Source organism: Rutidosis leptorrhynchoides, chromosome 11 (genome assembly GCF_046630445.1).
Source record: "Rutidosis leptorrhynchoides isolate AG116_Rl617_1_P2 chromosome 11, CSIRO_AGI_Rlap_v1, whole genome shotgun sequence".
Taxonomy (NCBI): domain Eukaryota; kingdom Viridiplantae; phylum Streptophyta; class Magnoliopsida; order Asterales; family Asteraceae; genus Rutidosis; species Rutidosis leptorrhynchoides.
The window spans coordinates 322,712,124-322,722,533 of NC_092343.1; positions in this window are offsets into that span (position 1 = coordinate 322,712,124).

A 10,410-nucleotide genomic window follows, 5' to 3' on the forward strand; every position below is an offset into this window, starting at 1 on the left:
GAGTACCAACAACAATAACTGACGAAGTATTAATTCATAACTTCATTGGAGAAACATTCCGCGGCGATTATGTAATCTCTAAAGTCTTAGAGATTATCTAATCTAGCCCTAACCATAAATCAGTTAAACGAATCAAAATGATAGAAGGAAGAGTAGAAACCCTGACATAAATGGTGTGTGATTAACAAGCTAAACTTGCTTTACCAACAGCATCAACAGTACCGTCAGCGTTACCAGCATCGTCAGTACAGTCAACATCCGAATCAATAACACCGATAACATCACAAACTCCGTCAATTCAATAATCACTGTGGACATCATTACGAATCAATAACGTGTATATTGTATCAACGAGTTATGAAGAATTAACTCATTCACTCTGAAGAAATTATATGTATATTGTATATATATATATATATATATATATATATATATATATATATATATATATATATATATATATATATATTGAAATAAATCTTTCCGTGCTAAGCTATTGTGTGTGAATCTTAACTACTCGGTTAATTCATATTACAAATATGCAATAATGTACGTCCTTCGGCCGCAACTTAACCAGCGTTAACTACAATCTCTGTCGCAATTCAACAAATTCCAATTCATAATAAATCAAGTATATATTTGATTTTACACTTTCATCATCGATGTACTCGAAACTTTTCAGATAACATCATTCGTACTTTGCGAAATTCACAAGAATTCCACGAACCGAACATCATACATCAACAAATAACGAAGTATTGATTCATAATTTCAATGTCATTAAAGAAATACTGCGTAAAAGTTATGTACTTTTTAAAGCCTTTAGGGATTATTCAATTCTAGTTTCAACCGTAAATCAAATGAGTTTAATTTAACATTAACTCATTAAATCTATATTACATCTGAAGAAAATATACATATATATATATTTTCATAAAGACTGTAATAAAATTCTTTTGTACAAAATATTAATTGTGATTTTTTTTAACAGGTAGGTAATACCCGAGAGATATATAAATTCACAATTAATATGTTACATTCTTCGAATCTGATTCAGCAAATCATCCATTATACTCCATACTTTCACAACAATATACATTCTTTTATAGAAATCAAAACAACCATACTCATTTAAAATTTAATTACATATTCTGATTTTGAAATCTCAAAATTCAACTTGAGATATGACCAAAATCATCACTCTTAGATCCTTACATCTTTCACAAGCTATATTTTGACTTCAAAACTGTGTTAGAACATCAAATGTATGTTAACGATTACAATCTGTGTTCAAACCCTTCGAAAATTTCTGAAGACACTTCGAATGATGAGCAATCGAGATGATGATCCAACCACATGTTACCCACAGTTACGTACCCGAAAAACTCTTGAAACCAAAGTGAAAGTTTAAACAACGTATCCGCGTCAGATTCTTTGGCATTTATTAGCAAAAATAACTTTGCGACTCCTATTCAAAGTAGCCAGTTTTGTCACAGCTCCAGCAAGTCAACTTCAACTTTTCAGTCAGACTAACCTTATTATAACCTTGAGATATACACCTTCGTTACCAGGGAACCTTTTACATTCCACCACATTATTAGCAGATGTACCAACAACTTCATTACCCTTTGACTTTAGCCTCTCCAAAAAGTCATTATAATTATTCATTGAAACCCCATCATTTACTCATTCGCATCTTGTAATGAGAATTGCCATACGAATCCTTGAGAATTAGCAATCAGTATTTTGAAATCTCGCAGGATGTCTACGCCAACAGTTATATGTGTATATATAACGTCTATCTTCAGGACTTAATTTGAATGTGAAGTTTCTGAAAAACACTCCGAACTACGAATTGGTTCTCCGAAAATGAAAAAAAAAATGCTGATGAAGCAGCAAAAACTATAAACGACTTTAAACGGTAAAAGCTGGATGATAATGATGAAGTGTGTTGGCAAAGCGCAGAAAAAGAGAAGTTTTGAAACTGGAAAATGGATTGAGCAAAGTAGGAAGGAGGCTGTGGACAAATTACAAAGACTGAACCTGACTTCAAAGGATCCAAATGATTCAGTACCTGCTGAAGTCATTAACGAATACCTTGCTCCTGACTCTAAACCCCTGCGGACAATATTCTTCATCATCCTCTGATATTAGAAATTCTAAAATATCATCATATCTTTCATTATAAATATCCTCCATATTTCTGAAGATATTTTCTTGATTTTTCTTATTTGAAATCATTTACCTCTTCGCGCTATTTGTATTACATCATAAAAGAAACTATTTTAGTTTCAAAATTCTGAAACATTCAAGTTTAAAATAGGAATATTTTGAAGTAATGTTGGGAACTGAAGTATGAATTAGTATAATATAATGACACTTGATCAATGTGATTATATTACAGTAAGTCATGCTGAGTTTCTAAATGGAACGTGATGATTCACAGATCATAACATCATCATGTGCCATGTTATACGACTCTTGTATTCTATTTAACCTCTAAAATATCAAGAAAATATTTCTTGATGATTTGGCCTTTTCCAAGGTATTCTGGTAATTTGACAAGTCAAGATCGTGCCATCACAATTTCCTTCCTCGAACATTAACAATGTTCATTCCGAAATTCATATCTGTGAATTCTGGACCATTACAAGCGGTGCTTAATCGCAAGAAGAAGAAACGAAAGGACAAAACTCCGAAATAGAAATTGGGGTATAAATTGCAGCAAATAAAAGAGAGCATTAACTGTGAATGATAATGATTATAGAAGACAGAAGCAGATACTTTAAAATATAAGGGAACATATAAATCCCAACGACAAACCAGAAATTATAAACCATATATATCGATGCATATAGCAATATAAAGACACGGGAGAACTAGAAACACTATAAACTCAAGAGTATAGTAGAAGTAAATAGATTCTTCCGGCGGTAGATGAAAAAGAAGAATGACCGATATGAAAGTTAGAAGTATATCGAGAATCAGAACTGGATGGAGCATATTGATGAATACTTTAAAATATGAGTTGAGGGGGAAAGAATAGAAGGTGATGAAATATGACTAGGAACTTAGAAATCAACAGATTTAACTCACACAATGGCAGAATAAGTGAATCAAACCCTCTAGTGAATAGGTTAAGTTTTTTTTGATTAATTTAGTCAAACCACAACTAAATCAAGTGTGATTAGATCAACACCTAGAGCTATTATTCACCACCTGGGTGATTTGGACTGAGAAAGAATCGGAGGAGCTCACTAGATCTGAGTGTGTGTAACAAATGTGAGGCTTAACCTAAAATGAAGAACATAAGACTTTATATACCCCTGCTGTTGACTCACCTATACGATTCATTCATCACACGTACGAGTTGGCTTCATCAGTAGTACGGGTGATCACTCACTCGTGTCTTCTCATTTAGGTTGTAATTGTGACTTAGCTCAGCATCAACCGTGCGTATGAGCCTGTCAGCTGTACTAGTGAGGCTTCACTCGTACGTCTAACTAAGTCTAACATAGTTAAACATCTAAATCTCGTTCCTTCAGTTCCTGTAACCACATACAAACACGGATAGGATAATAACGAGCAATCATGGTGGCCTGTAAACTGTTGTACATGCAATGGATGCGGGTAGATGTCTAGGAACTTGCATAAAATGCATCAACAGAAGGTGTGAGTTGTAAGGAAATGAAGGAGGTAAATTTATAAGAAAATCTCCGACAGAACAATTAAAATGGACGGTCGCATTTAAAGCAGATCCTAATTCCCTTGATTACCGGAGAGTCAAATCTTATTATGAAGATTTTCTTCAAATCCCTTGAAATCTGGGAATCAATCATATCTACGTCAAATGATAAGATGAATCTACACTTACTCATTTCACTCTTCTATGTTAGCTTCATTCGTACTCTTCATATAAATGGATTGTTTATCCAAATTATTCGCTGATGATAAAACTCTAATTTTTAGCCCGTATGCATCATGAAAACATACTTATTATCATTCATGACCTTTCCACTCAAATTTCGGGACGAAATTTCTTTAACGGGTAGGTACTGTGACAACTCGGAAATTTCCAACCAAATTTAAACTTTAATCTTTATATGTTTCCGACACGATAAGCAATATTTGTTAAGTTAAATTGCAAGAATTTTAAACTATGTTCATACATTCATTCAACCTCGACCATGTTCCAACGATTCACGAACCATTAAATGAATATGATTATATATGTATATGTGTATATATATTATAACTTGAAACGTAAACAAAATGTTAGATTAAATACTTTATATGATTGTATCTGTTTCAAAATATTTATCAATGGAAAGAAGATAAGATCAAATGATTGAATTATCAGATATATTGAATTATGATTACAAGTCTCTGTTGAAAGGCCCACGTTGATTTGAGAAATCTTTCCGTTTTAACAATATTCGGAAAATGGTAAAGTGATTTATAAATAAGAACAAATTGTCAATCATTGAAAACTAGACAAAGGATAGTGGAAGATTGAATCTCATAAAGACTCGATTGATCTATTTAGTTTCAAACGTACAAAAACGTTTTCAGTTTAAAAAGAACTTTATTATTAAAACGTATATAACTTTTATAAATATCTAGAACTACTTTTGACAACTCATTACTTAACTAGTATGATAAAGTTAACGATATTTATATTTTATTAAATATATATAACGATTTAAATTAATATTATATATATTTATACGCGTATTATACGTACATAGTTTTATACTTTTACTATACTTAAACTTTACCTTTACTTTATTTTTACTTTACTTTAACTTTAATAATTCACTTTAATAATTCATACTTTAATAATTCACTTTAATAATTCATACTTTAATAATTCACTTTAATAATTCATACTTTAATAATTCACTTTAATAATTCATACTTTAATAATTCACTTTAATAATTTAAAAATCTATTATAAATAAAATTCAATAGGTTTCATTATTTCATAGAAACTCGAAAATATTTTTCTCTAAACTCTCTCAATCGATTTACATATATATATTTACTCCGTATTATTTCAAGATATTATTAGTATACATAAAATATTACGACGGAGTGCTGTCCGAGTGATTTCGAAATTGTTTTTCGAGTAGGATAGGATTAAGAAAATTATGGGTTATAGCTATGGAGGTGATTGAGTATGGTTCATGGGTATGCTCGTGAGGTCAATATAGTGTTTATCATTTCCATTGCGTCTACGTACCTTTCCTGCAATATTGAATCTCAATATTGATACGTGAGTACTCATAATTTAACTTTTACATACTAATAGTGTATCCCTGACTAGTGCTCGAGTATTTAGGATTATGCATGCTTGTACTTTTGATATTGCCCTTAGACAGGTTAGGTTGAATATTGAATTAGTTACACTTGCGGTTGAGATAAGTTATAAGATATGCATGTCCTTGGAAAGCTAGCGAAAAATTAAGGACTTTTCCTTTAGATATCGAATGGTTTCGATGAACGGATTAGAAGTTATAATCAATTGAATTTTCGATATTTTTATTAAAAATGATTATTATTATCGTCGTTTTTATCGTCGTTCTAGTTTTATCTTATAATTATCATTATTATTATCTTTATCAATAAAAGGGATTTATCATTAAAAATTGTTATTTTTTTTATTATTACTATCGTTATTATCGTTAAAGTTATAATTAGTATTATTATAATTATTATCTAATTATTATTATTATTATTATTATTATTATTATTATTATTATTATTATTAGTATTATTATTATTATTATCATTATTAATATATATATATATATATATATATATATATATCATTATTTAAAAATGGATATTGTCATTGTTATTATTATTATTACTATTACTATATTATCATTAAGATAATTATTAGTATTATCGTTAAAAATGTTATAGTAACTATCATTATTAATATTAGTGTAATTAAAATAAATATTTGTAACACCTAATTATTTTGATTACTATTATTATCATTATTATGAACACGATATAAAAGACGATTAAAAGCTATTAAACGAAACGATTAGGAAATAATGAGTAAGAGTATCATGATGAAATTAAAATATTATAAGATATTGATTTAGATAAAATTATCGTTCTTATTATTTTTATCATTACTATTATTATTAAAAATATCGTTAGTATTAAAACTATCATTTTAACAAAAATTATCATTTTAATAGAAATGTCATTGTTACTATAAAATATCATTATTATTATTTTAAATAGAATTATTATTTTAAAGATAATATTAAAAATTATCGTAACTATTTAAGTTATCATAATTAGAATTATCGTTTTATCATAATGTCATCTTAGTAATTATAAATATTGATATTTTTATAATTATAATTATTATTATAAAATAATACAACTTTTACTTACTATCATTATAGATATTATTTTATCAAATAAATATGTGATACAAACATATTTTACTACGTGTAATAACTTACTTTAATAATACCTATCATATTATCTTTATGATATTAAATGAACCCTATAAATTTTATTACTTAATATATATAAAAGTATATTATATTATATAAATTTAATATAAAATTTTATTTATTAATAAATAAATTATATTATTTACTCTAATAAATCTTTTAAAAATATTTAAAAATATAAAACGACGATATTTAAACTATATATTAATCATGTATAGATTTTTGGAAATTATTTTGAGTCAAATTTACTTTTGTTGACTTTTGCATATTAGTCTCGAGCATTAGGATTGTGGTACAGTATGACTTGACCTAATTTGTTAGACAAATATTGACCAACACATAATTATATATAATTAATTTAGGTTCGTGAATCCAAGGCCAACCTTGCACTTGTTCAATGACGTTATATGTATTTTTACTACGAAATACAGTATGGTGAGTTTCATTTGCCTTTTTACCCTTTATATTTTTGGGACTGAGAATACATGCGCTTTTATAAATGTTTGATGAAATAGACACAAGTAATTGAAACTACATTCTATGGTTGAATTATCAAAATCGAATATGCCCCTTTTTATTAAAGTCCGGTAATCTAAGAATTAGGGAACAGACACCCTAATTGACGCGAATCCTAAAGATAGATCTAATGGGCCTAACAAACCCCATCCAAAGTACCGGATGCTTTAGTACTTCGAAATTTATATCATGTCCGAAGGAGGATCCCAGAATGATAGGGGATATTCTTATATGTATCTAGTTAATGTCAGTTACCAGGTGTTCACCATATGAATGATTATTTTTGTCTCTATGCATGAGACGTATATTTATGAGAACTGGAAATGAAATTCTTGTGGTCTATTAAAATGATGAAAATAAATGATTATGATAAACTAATGAACTCACCAACCTTTTGGTTGACACTTTAAAGCATGTTTATTCTCAGGTGTTAAAGAAATCTTCCGCTGTGCATTTGCTCATTTTAAAGATATTACTTGGAGTCTTTCATAGCATATTTCGAAGAACGTTGCATTCGAGTCATTGAGTTCATTGATGTCAAAGCTAAGGGGTATAAAATACTATTAAAGTTTACAAGGAAATACTATTAAATACGATACAATTTTACACAAGATATTTATTTATTTATAGAATGGATATACTTAAACCTTGCTACAACACTTATAGGCAGTGTACCTAATCGTACAGTAGTGTAGTTTTTAGTAAGTCCGGTTCGTTCCACAGGGAATCTTTTTTAAGCAAAGCTTAACGCTATATTAGTTTACTTTTATAAAAATACAAATATATATATAAGTAATATTATTATTATAAAGGGGGGTTTTTACCGTTTAATGACCGGTTTGTCGATTTTAAAACTTTAGTCGCAGTTAAAACTAAATGTAAAATATTAAAAATAAATACAAGACTTAAATTAAAGCATAAAGTAAATAACGATAATGAAATTGCAAATAATAAAAATGCGATAAAATAAACTTGCGATAATTAAAAAGTACGATAATTAAAAGTGCAATTAAATACAATAACAATAAATAAAAATGCGATAATTAGAAGTGCAATTAAATATAAAATAAAGGAAATTAAATATGAAATAAAAGAATTATGCTTATTTAAACTTCCGTAATCATGATGTTTGACGTGTTGATTTTAGTTTTATGCCCATGGGTTAATTGTCCTTTGTCCTGGATTATTTAATATGTCCATATGGATTTTGTCCATAATAGTCCATCAGTCATAAATATAAAGAGTGAAAGCCTTCGTCAAATTATTCTTATTCCCGAAGTCAAATATTCCAACTAATTGGGGATTCGAATTGTAACAAGGTTTTAATACTTTGTTTAATGAATACACCAGGTTATCGACTGCGTGTAAACCAAGGTTTTACTACTTTGTTAACAATTACACCAATTACCCTTGAATGTAATTCACCCCTGTTTCGACAAGTCTATTAACTATTAATCCAGTTCCGTATCCGGTAAAATGAATAATTATTGGTATTTATAGATATCCCGCCCAACGTACCCAGTAAAGCGTATGTGGTTATATATAAATACGTCGAATTATAAGTTTGTATATTAAATTAACAAGGTATTGTTTAGTTAATATAAAACCCATTAATAGCCCATAGTCTAATTTCCACAAGTGTCGTTCTTTTATCCAAACCCCAATTACCCAATTTTAGTAATTAGCCCAACATCATGATTACTTCCGATTAAATAAGCATAATAATAACTTAGCTACGAGACATTAATGTAAAAAGGTTGAACATAACTTACAATGATTAAAAATAGCGTAGCGTTACACGGACAGAATTTCGACTTACACCCTTACAATATTCGCTAACATACCCTTATTATTAGGATTAAAATTAAAATTAAAATTAAAATTAAAATATAAATATAAATATATACGATATAGATAGAGAGATGGATATATGATGGATATAAAATGCTCAGAATTTGGTTGCTTTTATAGGGATTTTCAAAACTTGGGGCTCCGCGACTCGCGGCATTTTTGGCCTTCAAACTCCGCGAGTCGCGGAGTTTGAAATTACAGCTCAGTCCCTTTTGGAGTCTTTCTTGCCGACGGATTTTTAAATAAATATAATATATTAAATAATTATAAGAATTATTTAAATATTATATTATATTTATGTGCATAGTTGACTTGTAATTTTTAGTCCGTTGCGTCGAGCGTTGAGAGTTGACTCTGGTCCCGGTTCCGGATTTTCGAACGTCCTTGCGTACAATTTAATATCTTGTACTTTGCGTTTTGAATCTTGTACTCTTGTAATTTCGAGACGTTTCTTATCAATAATTGGAACCTCTTTGATTGTCTTTTGTACTTTTGAGCTTTTTGGTCGTTTGCGTCTTCAATTCGTCGAATCTGTCTTTTGTCTTCACCTTTTATTATTTAAACGAATATCACTTGTAAATAGAACAATTGCAACTAAAAGCTTGTCTTTCTTGAGGAGTAATGCTATGAAATATATGTTCGTTTTTAGCATTATCAAATATTCCCACACTTGAGCGTTGTTTGTCCTCAAGCAATATCGTCTTGAAATACTAGAATCACTTCTTTATTCTTCACACTTTGTACATCAGTGATTTCTATACGGCGGTATAAACAATGGTAGTAACGATATGGTTTACAGTCCCACATGACTATAAAAATTTAGATCCATTAAGGAAATTGGATCTTTATGAAAACATTTGATCTTTTGAAAATTAAATCTAGTTTTTACCCTAGATAAGTTTTTCGGAATAACCCTTTACCGGTGTTTGCAAAATATTTTTGTGGGTTTGGTGGGTTTCAGATTTGAAAATTTTAGCTCAAAACTTGCGGTTTTGTGTCACCCACTTGCTAACCTTGTATTTGGAAAGCAACACGTCTAGTTTACTTGTCCCGTATATTACTTTTCGGTAAACTACCGTCCGGTTGTAAAGGAAAGCGTTGAACAAGCAACTGTTAAGGCAATGTCTAATGACATGTATTTGATTATGGTCTATAACGTGTCGGACGCAATTACTATCTTTGGTAGGAGCAATAGTAAAGTTCACCTTTATAATTTTTCGGTCTGGCACAAGGTCTTGTCTTTGACCATGCTATGCAACCACCATTCTTACGGTTGACACCCGATTTGGTTCAGGTGACCTAATGAATTCCAGGTGAATTCCTAGGATTTTACGTTCAATGGTAATGAACGCATTGAAAATAGGGTTTTCAGAAAACAAATCGGTTTGTAATTTTGATCAAAATATTTTCTCGTTCAAGCTCGAGTTTAGATATCATTGAATTCCATGAGTTTGAATTCTCAATCTTTAAGGTCAATCTCTAGGATTGAGTAATATCAGGCTTAAAAGCTGATTTTTAATCTTTAAGGAGATTATCCTTTCTGGGGATCTGATTCATTAGT